This window comes from Alligator sinensis, unplaced genomic scaffold, assembly GCF_000455745.1.
Source record: "Alligator sinensis unplaced genomic scaffold, ASM45574v1 scaffold885_1, whole genome shotgun sequence".
Taxonomy (NCBI): domain Eukaryota; kingdom Metazoa; phylum Chordata; order Crocodylia; family Alligatoridae; genus Alligator; species Alligator sinensis.
In genome coordinates, this window is record NW_005842056.1 from 522,949 (window position 1) to 534,792 (window position 11,844).

At 50.3% G+C, this 11,844-nt stretch overlaps 1 protein-coding gene across 2 annotated transcripts in view; it reads left to right on the top strand.

Moving 5' to 3' along the window:
• Positions 1-10,343: 10,343 nt before the first annotated feature.
• The window catches only part of LOC102372299 (zinc finger protein 271-like), a 10,863-nt gene continuing 9,362 nt past the window's right edge, over positions 10,344-11,844 (top strand). Inside the window, exon 1 of one of the 2 annotated variants that reach the window (XM_025203378.1) lies at positions 10,344-10,470. The gene's annotated coding sequence lies outside the window, so the exon portion shown is untranslated. Of the gene's footprint in view, positions 10,471-10,503; positions 10,617-11,844 lie in introns of those variants that run through there. The other variant, XM_025203379.1, reaches the window with a different exon arrangement.

An 11,844-nucleotide genomic window follows, 5' to 3' on the forward strand; every position in this document is an offset into this window, starting at 1 on the left:
GCAGATTGCAAATCTTGGACCAGGTTCCACCATTTTTAAACCAGTCTGTGTGTGCTGAACTTCTGTTCTGTTATGGATGCAGGCTGGTTTCCGATCACCTATACTGGTAAAAATATAATGTATATAATATACCTGCTAGTGGTAACGGTAAGTATGTGCATACACATTTGCAAGGCAAGAGCCTTGTTTTCCACTTAGAAACTTGGGTATAGACAAGGAGTATTGTAGCATGTAAGAATAGGATTGTGTCCTTTTAAATTGTCTGCGAGCCCCTTTCCAGCAGCTCGCTGTCTTCTAGACGGGAGAAGCTTCGAAGAGCTGGTCAGAGCAGCCGTATGTATATATGTAGCTTGCCTGGATGTGTTTGCATATAGACATCAGTCATGACGGTATAGCAGGGTGTTGGAATGGTACTTTCACCCACAGGCTGAGGCTAAAGTATTTTCCCTTCAAATAGCAATTTAATCCTGTTTCCACTCCTTTAAAACCACATAGGGGCTAGTCACAATTGCTTTCGAAATGCAAAAAGTCCCTGAAAGTCCAAGGACTGAATGCTTCACTGGTGTTAGCTGGGCGTTAAATCAGAAGCAGATAAAAATAGCGTTAGCCAATATTCAATTAAGTAAAAATGCCATTTCAGATCTGAAATACCAAATTGACTGTGAATTCACTAACAACTTTAGCTAAAAGTGGGGTGGGGTGGGGTAGGGGGGAGGAATACTTTCAAAAAATTAAATTCAAGAGATACCAAGACAAAATAGTTTCATTTTATTACCTTTGCATGATAAAGGTATAGCACATGTAAAAATGAAATTTGGAAACACTTTCCCCTCTATCTCTTTCGTGGGGAATAAGGGGTTGTTTTTTGTTGTTTTGCTTGGTTTTGTCTCAAGTGAACCTGAGAGTGACGTTTTTTTTGATTCGCTGATTCACACAACACACCAGAAACATGAACTATTCAAATAGGTTTGCTTTAAATATTGGGCTTTAAACCCATCCAAAGCATTTGATATGGAAAATGGGTGAGCAGACAGGAGGAACAACTGCTCTCTGGTGTGAATACCGGTGCCCATTTCCATGTACAGGGGGGCGCGACAGGCAAGAAGAAAGAAGCTGGCTGTTAGCCAGGTGTGTTATCCAGGTCAGCAGATTAAAAAAAAGAAAATCAGCCCCAGAAAGAACTAGGCAAAGCTTGGTAATGTTAATTATATAGCAAAGAACAACAGGTTTGTCTGGAACCGAGGTAAGCCTGTGAAATACAGGCTGCCTCTTCTGCTGCACTGTTACAGCTTGCAAACTCCAGGCACTTTTGGGCTGTGTGTGAAATGTTGAAGGACTCAATAAAACATGAACAAATGTCTTTTCAGACCACTCATATTATAGCGGGATATGGTTTTGCTGGGCTCTAGGGATCCTAGTTCAGCTCTCGGTTCCTAGACTTTGCTTGCGACTGGGCAAGCCGTATAGAGGGGAAATGGCGACTCCATTGACAACAGCTGCAAAGCTCCCATTAACTTCAAAGGGGCCCAGATTTCATCCTTAATCTTTCTTTGCTTCAGTTCCTAATCTGCAAATTATGATAAATACCGCCTTTCCGCCCTCCTCTCGCTGCCTTTTTTCTGCTCTGGAGAGGGAAGCAAAGGCAGCAAGAAGAGAAGTGACCTGCACAACACAAAGCAAGCGAGCAGCAAAGTTGCAAAGAGAAGCCGGGAGTCCTGACGCCTAGTCCTCGTCTACACGGGGATGGCTCCAGCTACTGCTCTTCATTTATGACCACTCTGAGATTTTCCCCCAAGCCCCACGTTTCTAAATATGGACTATTCCTGGTCAGCAGCCTCTGAACCAATTGTATTTTGTTATTCATCAAACCGATTAAAGTCTGAAGATTTAAAAAAAAAAATAAGGAGAAGCACTGAGAGGAGCATGCCAAAAATAGGCACCCAACTGGGAAATGAAACGCGGAAGGAGAAGTGAGAGTACGTCAAGGCCAGCTGAAAACCTCCACGAGTGAGGAAAAGGCCAACGAAGAAGACAACCTGGCAGAAAACACATGTGACCAAGCTACTCCCTGCCAACGAAGCATCCAGCCCAGCCTGGCGTCCAGGCAAAGCTGAGAGCAAAGCCATGCTATCTGTGTAGCAAATGGGAGGGAGGGCATTGCTGCAATGGAAAATGCACAACTGGAGGCAACAGAAAGACCAGGCGCTTGCTCCAACGGTAGGGAAAGACGTGAGCAGAAGAGAGGTTTGACAACCCCACCAGGTGGGTGTGATGGAGAGAAGAGCTCTGGCACCGTGGACAGGGAACAAAGAGTGCACACGTGTGCTAAATGTGTGAGATGCTTTATTCGGGAGAGGAATCTCACAGCCCATCTGAGGACTCACAGGAGACAGCGCATCCCAGAAGCTGGGGGCCAGGGAGATGTGACAAGAGGCCACCCCTAAAACGGGTCAGGAGGTGTCACGGTCCAGCCAAGGCCCCTGATGAGACAAGGGTCTGAGGCACCTGGCCAGCCTAGCAGAAACACAAGTGCAACACGAAGTAGGGGAGGAAAGCTGGCAAGGAGCTCCCTCCAGCACCAGGGGAGGCTTGAGGAGAAGGATGGCACACGTCTGCCCCGCCTGCGGGAAGGGCTTCAGGAGGAAAGGCAACCTCAGCAAGCACCAGCGCAGCCACCCTGGTGAGTGGCCGCTCCCACGTGGCTGCTGCCCCAAGCGCTTCTTCATGAGGTCCCAGCTGGCCCAGCACAAGCAGACGCACACGGGCGAGAGGCCGTACCCATGCGCCACATGCTGTTGCACAAATTGCTGGTTTCGTGCCCCTGGAGGCTAGCCCAATTTGCCTCAAGGAGAGAGTCACACAGTCAGGCTGGGTCCAACTCGAGTTTACTGTTTGCAAACAGTTCGACAGAGGAGCTCAGTGCTCAAAGCAAAGTCGACCCTGAGCCACACCCAAGGTCTCGTTTTATAGCTAATTTGAACAGGTTCCAGCATGGCGATATGTGATTGGATTATTCCTCTTATTCGTTGTTTTTCCTCGTATCTATTTAAGGAGTTGTCTAGCGCAGCCCGCCAAATTGTCTCGTCTGCAAAACTTAGTGCTGCGTGCAAAACAAACCGTGTACAAAATGAGCCGTGTGCAGAGCAAGCGTTAGCCTCTGTGTCCCTCAGGACAAGTATAATGGCTGTAACATGAGACATTTTTACCACAATGCGGCAAGCGCTTTGCACAGAGAGCCAACGTCCTCGCCCACCAGCGCACTTGCACCTGTGTGCCCACTGCCCCAAGTGCTTTGCCGACAAGTCCCAGCTCCCCGCGCACAGGTGGGCACACGCTGTTTGCCTGCCTGGACTGCAGAAGGGGTTTCACCCTCCTCATGCACCAGTGGGTCCACACCCAAGAAAAGCCCTGCCCGTGCTCGCAGTGCAGCGAGGTCTTCTGCCAGAAGGCCAACCTCGCCAGGCACCGGCTCCCCCGCGCCCGGGCTCGTCCGCGCCCGCCAGCGCCCCTTCATCTGCACCGAATGTGGGGAGAGCTACGGTGCCCTCGGGCACCTGAGGAGGCACCAGCTGGGCCACGCTGGAGAGAGACCCTAGGTCTGCCTCCGGTGCAGGAAGAGCTTCACCTGCAAGTCCAGCCTCAGCCAGCACCAGGCGTTACGCGCCGAGGCCAGGCCGTACACCACGGTGGCGGTGGAGAATCTTGTTGTGTGTGAGATCATGCAGGTGCCCCTGTAGCAGGGGTGTCCAACACATCTATCCCACAGGCTGGATGAGTGATGCCGGACCCATTCACACACCCGAGGAATGATGCAGGGGCAGCCCTGCTGGCCAGATCAGACCTATAGCTCTCTCCCCCCGTCACAGATCCAGCACCCGCTCTGGCCGTCCAGGACCCAAGCTGCATGCAGTTTGCATCCTGGACTGGGCAGAGCTGGGGATGAGGGTGGTGGATCTGGTGAACGGAGGGGACGGGGGGGTCCAGAGTAGGATGATACACTTGGTGAGATTAGGAGCTGGTGGCTGGAAACAAGCCTGGTAACGTTTCCCCTGGACGCTGCCCTTTCTGCCCCAACTCTATGAGATTTATGAAAAATAGCTGTGGCACAATCATAGCCTCGGTCCTGGTGTATAACATAACTGAAGGTCGAGTGGAGGATAAAGAGCTCTGGCTGGGTCTTTCCATTTGTGCGTGTGATGGGTTTTTTCCTCCCCTTGCACTGTTATAAAATCCAATAAGGGGTCAATTGCTTTGGTTGGGAGGTTTGCAAGAGGACCCGGGAGGGGAAGAAGAGGAGGGGAAGGGGGCAGGAGCAGGGCTTAGGCTCTCGGTCCCCTTTGAAGGAGCAGAACCGGTGCACGACTGCTGGGGGCACCAAGACACTCTCACACCTGCTGGCTGCCAGAGCCCCCCCAGCGGCCGATGCCCTCGTGCTTCATGCGGTGTCTGCAAAGCGCCTGAGCGGGCGGTGTTTGAGCTGGGGGAGAGACACAACCTGCTGCTTGCAGACAGGTGCACAGGCCACTTCTTCTGAAGGCGTCAAAGTCTGACGATGAGAAAACACCTCCGTCTGGTGGACTCCTTGGCTGCCTGGATTGCAAAGGTGGGGATCAAGACTGGAGAAGGGGCTGGCTGGGTAGGCAGGATCCCACAGCCCCTGCCCCACACTGGGGAAGAGGTTCCTGGTGTTGTCCCCAACGGACAGTGTGAGTTCGTGCCCGGTGCGCTATTGCCAATGAACACACAGGGGTGGAGGATCCAACTTAATCTTTATTGTTTCCAGTCTGCGCAGAGAGGGGTGCTTGGCAATCGTTTGCAAAGCAAGCACCACCGGTTTCTACCTTTGGGTACCTTTTATACATATGTTTGCAAGTGTATCGCTCAATGATTGGTTACAAGCCACTGACATAAGACGTTCTCTACTGAGCATGTCTCTATACCTATGTTTTAGCCATGTAATTCATTTACATACATATATGTTTCATTAACATACTTTTGCCCTGCCCAGGGGTGTGATTTTTAGCATTATAATGAGACCTTTTTCTGAACTTCTTGCTATCTTACAAGTGTCAGGGAGACATTATCCTGCTGGTGTTAGGGAGGCATTCCAGGAATCCTCCGCATCCCACACGCTGTGCTCTGCAAGCATCTCTTAACACACACATGCCACACCCCTCCCAGCATCAGTAAGTTGCCTTAAGTGTTTCCAGTCTGCGCAGAGAGGGGTGCTTGGCAATCGTTTGCAAAGCAAGCACCACCGGTTTCTACCTTTGGGTACCTTTTATACATATGTTTGCAAGTGTATCGCTCAATGATTGGTTACAAGCCACTGACATAAGACGTTCTCTACTGAGCATGTCTCTATACCTATGTTTTAGCCATGTAATTCATTTACATACATATATGTTTCATTAACATACTTTTGCCCTGCCCAGGGGTGTGCTTTTTAGCATTATAATGAGACCTTTTTCTGAACTGCTTGCTATCTTACAAGTGTCAGGGAGACATTATCCTGCTGGTGTTAGGGAGGCATTCCAGGAATCCTCCGCATCCCACACGCTGTGCTCTGCAAGCATCTCTTAACACACACATGCCACACCCCTCCCAGCATCCGCAAGTTGCCTTAAGTATTCAGTTAGATATAGTTTGCAAAAGCTAGATATACCATAAAAAAGATTACATAAAAAGATTACATCACTGGGGCCTTGCCTCCTTTGAGGACAGGAAGGGGTCACCACCAGCAAAAGGGGCAGCCTCCAAGGTCGTGTGGCTGGAACCCCTCCTTCTTAATGCCGTGCCACCTGCTCCATCTCAGCAGCTGCTTTCCAGTGGGGTCTGAAAACAGCTTGCCTTCCCATTGCTCCCCCCTCACCATCCCAGTTTCCTTAGTAGCCATGTCATTTGTTTATTGGCATATGCAAATATGCATCTCATCAGTGCAGGGAGAGAAAAGCCAGTGCTACACCATATCAGTCCTCGGCTGCAGGGCATCTTTTATTCTGCAAGTCCGCTCACAAAGCAAAGCCAATACTGTCCCTGAAGCAGGCAGCAGAGACCGTTCGTCCTTGCAGCACTTCCCCCTGCAACCTCCCCATCTTTCCCACCTCTGTATTTAATACCTTTGGACTCCCTTTCCTAGCAGTTCCACCCTCTTATCAGGGGGTTTGTCAGCACGCAGGAACATTTCTGTGGGCCCCTGCAGAGCCAGGCCAGTGAGGACCAACCTTCCTGGCAGGCATGTTACAATTTAGCCCAGCGCTCTTTGCAAGTGCCACTTTGATCCCTTTTCCCTGCTGCTCTGCTTTTTGCTTTGTGCTTCCTACTCAATCTGCTGCTTTGCTTTCTGCTCCCTGCCCTGTCTGCTGCTGCGCCACCTCCCCAATCTGCCCATGCCACACAGAAGCTGCCTGTGCTACTTGTGGGACCCATGCTGCAGATTGCCCATCCCTGCCCCGGGCAATGTGGTTGTGTCAAAAACCACCTTCAAAAATCCCCTGCTTATTCCCAAATCCAGATGGCTAGTGGGGGGGTGCCCAGGACAGAGCTGGGACTGAACCACTTTTTAACTGCCCTCGTACCCATTCCACTGGGCATCATCCTCTGCAAAGCTGGCAGTGGGACTAAAATGATGCCTCTGCCAATTATAACCCCTCTGCCCTGCCAGGGCATTCAAATACCTTGCAAAACTTGCAGGACAAGCAATGTGGCTCTGTGTGTCTGATTTAGGAGGCTCACTGCCTTATCACTCTGGATGTTGAGACAGGAAGACACAACCGACAATGCAGTTTTTCCAAACAGATCTGGAAAATGGGTTACATTATATTGATTCGTACCAGCCTTGCCACAACCCTTGTCCCTGTCTGACTGCCCTGTGTTAGTAAACCTCCGCTCAAAACACTCTACTTCTGGAATTTAAAAAAAAAATGTTTCAAAATGATTATTCCCAATTTCCTTTATTCACTTTGCAGCATTTTAACAATACTGGTAAAGTCAAGGCCCTTTGAGAATTAAGTCACTAGAGTATAAAGATGTTTTATGCTTCTTGTGCTGATACATCTCTTTCCATATGGGAAGGGAAATAAATGTACTAGAATCGCAGAATCAGAGAAGTGGGGCTGGACGGGACCTCCAGAGTCATCTAGTCCAACCCCGTGCCGGAGGCAGGATCCTCCCTATCCAAACCCTCCCATACAGATCCATAATCTACCCTCTAACGAATCCAACCACGGGGTAAAATTCCTCCCTGACCCCAACGATGGTGATCGGTCTGACTGAGCAGAGGGGCAAGGCCCCCCTTAGCCAGGAACCTTCAACTTTAAGCCCCTTCATCTTTAAGTGCTGGCACTACTGAAAGCACTACTGAGCACATGGAAAACTGAGTAAAATGCAACTTTGGGTTTACCAATGTAGATCGTGGCAAACTGATGCCTTCCTTGGTAAAACACCTGATTTTCCAGATAAAGGTAGAGCTCATCTGTCTGACTTAAGTAGAGTAGACAGCAAGTAGAGCTCATCTATCTGACTTCAGCAAAGTATTTGATTATGTGGATCCCGATGGGTAATTTTTAATGAAAATGAGGACTAATAAAGTCATACTACGGGCAAGGGGAGAAGGGGAGGAATAGGCTAAAGAGGAGACACTGGCAGAGCTGAGTACAAAATACAGGCAGGCCGAGAAAGCTGGTTTTGTGGTCAAAAGGAAAAGACAGGCTTTAGGCTGATTTGAGCAATTCTTCAAAAACCAGCTAATGACAAGAGTGTCCTTCTAAACCGGTTTTGTAGACCTGCAATGAAAAGTCTTGGGAATGTTAGCCCAATTTTAAGGATGGGGAATCTGCGGTACAGAACTGGCGTTCCACGCAAGATCGCATAAGACGCTCGTGTCCGTGCCCAACTCAGCGATTCCCAGTCTGTTCCTCCAAAAGCAAAAACATCGTTCCCCAAAGATCCTGGAATCATCTGCTAGGCATGATTTCATCCTAATAAAGAAGATTCAGGGATCTGTTTGTCTTTTAACTAATTCTAGAAAGCGTGATCGAATCATTGGGGACTTAAGCGGGGAAAAGAAAACTTTGGCAAAAGCTTTTTATATAGAGGAAATCATTCACAAATGAGGAGCGCAAATGATAGTGCTAGGAGCTGGTCCCTGGAGCGAGAGGCTATGCTTATTGCAATGCCCCGGCTCGGAAAAGCGATCTCCTTCTTTCCCTCCAGCCTCCCGACATCACCGGCGTTGAAAAAATTAGCAGCAAGCAGACAAGAGATGTCTGAGCTGCAAGAACAATCCCGCCACCAGGGACTACAACAGGCTCGGTAAAACTCTTGGTGGCATCTGGAATCAATAGAAATGAGCAATAAAAATCTTAGCATTTTTCACCTGTAGATCCCAAAGTGCTTTACCCAGAAGGTTGGGAACATTGTTCCCATTATACAGAAGGCAGGGTAGATAATGCACCATATACAGACAGGGAAACAAAAGAAAGCCCAGTAGCAGACCCAGAGTCCAGGATTCCCGATGCAGTCCCAAAGGTAGCAGGCTACAAATTAAAGCTGTCCTTATGCACTTGGGCACATATATTAACATTAGCACCGTGAATCATTGCCTTCCAGTCATCCTGCAACAATTGGATCTGCAGGGCCTGATAATACATCCCAGACTCACAGCGAGCACCGCTTACGCAAATGGCCTCTTGGCGCCGGCAGGAATCGGTATATAATCTGTTTCCATCATCCAAAAAAACTCTCAAGACACTACAGGAATAATTAGGGGTTCTTTCCCTGTGCCGCTGGTGGCTGCACTTGTTTTATGTGCCCCAGCAACCATGAGAGCTAGAAACAGACTGATTAGTTAATGAAAGCCGAGATTCTCAGGGAGGATTTCATCGCCGTCCCGCACTCGGGGCTGTAGGACTCCTACAATTGGAGGTTGGAAGGGGCTGCCAGGTGGCCCATCCCCTGCAGGGAGACGGTGGCAAGCCCCAGTCCTGCACACAGACTCAGTTCTTCGACTTTACACATCTGAGTAACCCAGTTGCTTTCAGTGGGATTGCTCCTGGGTGTAAAGTTCAGCAGCTGCACAAGTCTTGCAGGAGTGCGGCCTCGCACTCACCTGTGTGAGGAAGGGGTGCCTGAACCCGTCCACCTGGGGCTCATCCAAAGCCCTTGGCAACCAGTCATTCCACTCGGTGGATCAGGCTTTTAGGGAGCAAAATTGCCTGCTAGGAAAGCAGGGGGCCTAGATAGAAAACCGTCCAAAGTGACCCTGCAGGACACCTGGGTTCAATTCCCAGCTCTGCCCTTGCCCTGCTGCGTCCCCTTTGTCACTGCCAGGAAATCATATAATCACAGAAAATGAGGGTTGGAAAGGACCCCAGGAGGTCCCATCTAGTCCAACCCCCTGCTCAAAGCAGGACTGTCCCCAACTAAATCATCCCAGCCAAGGTTTTGTCTAGCCAGGTCTTAAAAACCTCCAAGCATGGAGAGCCCACCACCTCTCTGGGTAAACCGTTTCAGTGCCTCACCACTCTCCTAGTGAGAAAGTTTTTCCTAATATCCAACCTAAACGTCCCTTGCTGCAACTTCAGACCATTGCTCCTTCCTCTGTCAAATGATTTCCTAGACACCCATGACCCGTGATACAATGCCCCGTGATACAAGCCTTGCCCACAGATGAGGCTGAGGATCTGTGCTCTGCCACTGACTCACTGACTGACCTTGTTCATGTCCCTCCACTGACCTTTCCCCATCCGCCTTTGCAAAGTGCTACAAGCCCTGTAGAAGCGCCAAACATTATTATTTCACCCCTTACCCAGGCAGCTTTCAAAGGCTTGCTCTCATGAGGACACAGCCCTCAGGCTGCAAGAACTCCCCTTTTGCAGGGGCCATATCTCCTTCCAGCCCGAGCCCTGCACCTGACCCCGCAACAACAAGCCAATACAGGATGCATTTTTTTGCATGCAGCTCCAGCAGCCGAAACAGGCCTGGGGTGCTCCTAATGCAGCTGGTTAAGCCCGCTTCCTGCCTGGCTGACACTTCCCATACAGGCTGCCAAGCCTCTAATGCAAAACTGCAAGCGGTGGGCTCCCTGCCTCATCAGGACTACATCTCCCAGCAGGGCCTTGCCAGCGAGCATGCCCCCCGTGAGCAGCATCTGAGTGGAGGCGGTGGTACCAGGGGGCATCCCAGGCTGGCTGGCCAAGCGGCGTGCCTCTATTGCAGCCCATTCAGATTCTGCCAGCTCTTCCCACTTCCTAACCCCTCTTCTCCTGGCATCAGCTCCTCTTTCTCCGATTTCCCTCCCCCCGGTAGTTTTTACATCACTGACACAGACTTCCTGTGAGTCAGCACAGCAGACATTAGAGAAGTAAGTGGGAGAAGAAGATGATGAGACAAAAGTGTGTGGAAAGGGAGAAATCTGGGCAATGACAATCGCTGAATTCAAACCTTCCCGCTGAAGGAAAGGAGACGCAGGTAAGGACGTAGCTACTCTGAGATCTTTGGGGAGACCCTCGCAGAAAACTTCCGTGCATGTTTGCAGCAGCCCAGGACAGGCACCGGGCTGAACCAGGAAATGGCTGGAAGTTTTGGTGGCTGCCGTGAAACCAGTGTTGAAACAGGTTGGTTTTAAGGCAGAAACATTTTGCAGCTTGGAATCCGTCCCCTTACCCGGCTGCTGGGATTTTGCAAGCGAAATCACAGCCGGGGTTCCCAGCTCTCCGCTTCCCTGTGAAAATGCAGACCTCCTGTTGGTTTGGGTAGGTTAAAAAAAAAAAAGGAGAGAGAAAAAAAGAAAAGCACAGCAAGGGAAACTGAGCATGGAAGGGCAGTCTGAAACGATGCTCTGGGGGAATTCCACCCTGCCCTGCGAGCGCTGGCTGCGGGGAGCGAGTCTCAGGCATCGGACAAAAGTGACGTGCTTTGCCGAAGCCGCTGTGTGGGTGCGTGTGAGTGTGAGAGAGAGGGAAGGGAGATCAGGGCAGTCACACAGTGAGCAAGAAAGCAGAGCGAGTGATCCAGCCACTGGGGATGGAGCTCCGAACACCTAGTGCCCCCACAAATGCTTCCTAGACTAAACTCCCACCGCGCTGGTGAAATGCAGCTGCTTCTGGGGTGGAGGGGAGCAGACCACAAACAACACAAGTTTGCAGGGCACAGGTGGCCCCTGTGCTTTGGAGAAGTGCCTCGGGATCCCAAATGCTTGTGCAAAGGTCCCCAAATGCTCCACCACGGAGTGACCTATGTGGCTTATCACCAGGTGATCAAACAAGACCGGGAGGGAGAAGCTGAGACTGCTGGTGCTCTGCAGCAGAGCCGGCTGAGGGAGCCTGGCTGCTGGGAGTGGAGACTGGGAAGGGCTCTTCCTTCATGGTCTTAGATATGAACCATCCAGAGAAGGGATCCAAGGAGTGTGGCACTTTAAGGGCCATATGGCACTTGAGGAGTGAGGTGCCCAGCTAGGCTTCCAGAGCACGTCCACACATGCACATGCTAATGCACATGAACGTGGATATGCAGACCGACTTGGGACTCACGTTACTCCCAAGTCAATGGACACATACTGCATTAATGCACATTAGTGCATCTACCTGTTCACTAATGCGATTTAGGTATTCGCACATAAATTTGATACCTGCTTTATGCACGTATCAAATACAGGCTCGAATAGCCTTAAATCACCATTTTTAAGGTGCATTAAGGGCATGCACGCATAGACCCACACCCTTAATGTGCCTTAAATTGAGCTAATGCACATTAAATGTGCACCTGTAGACAACCCCCCGACACCTCCTTGAACCCACTGCCTGCAAGAGCGGCTCTTCCCAGGGTATTGCTCCCACCTGGTTC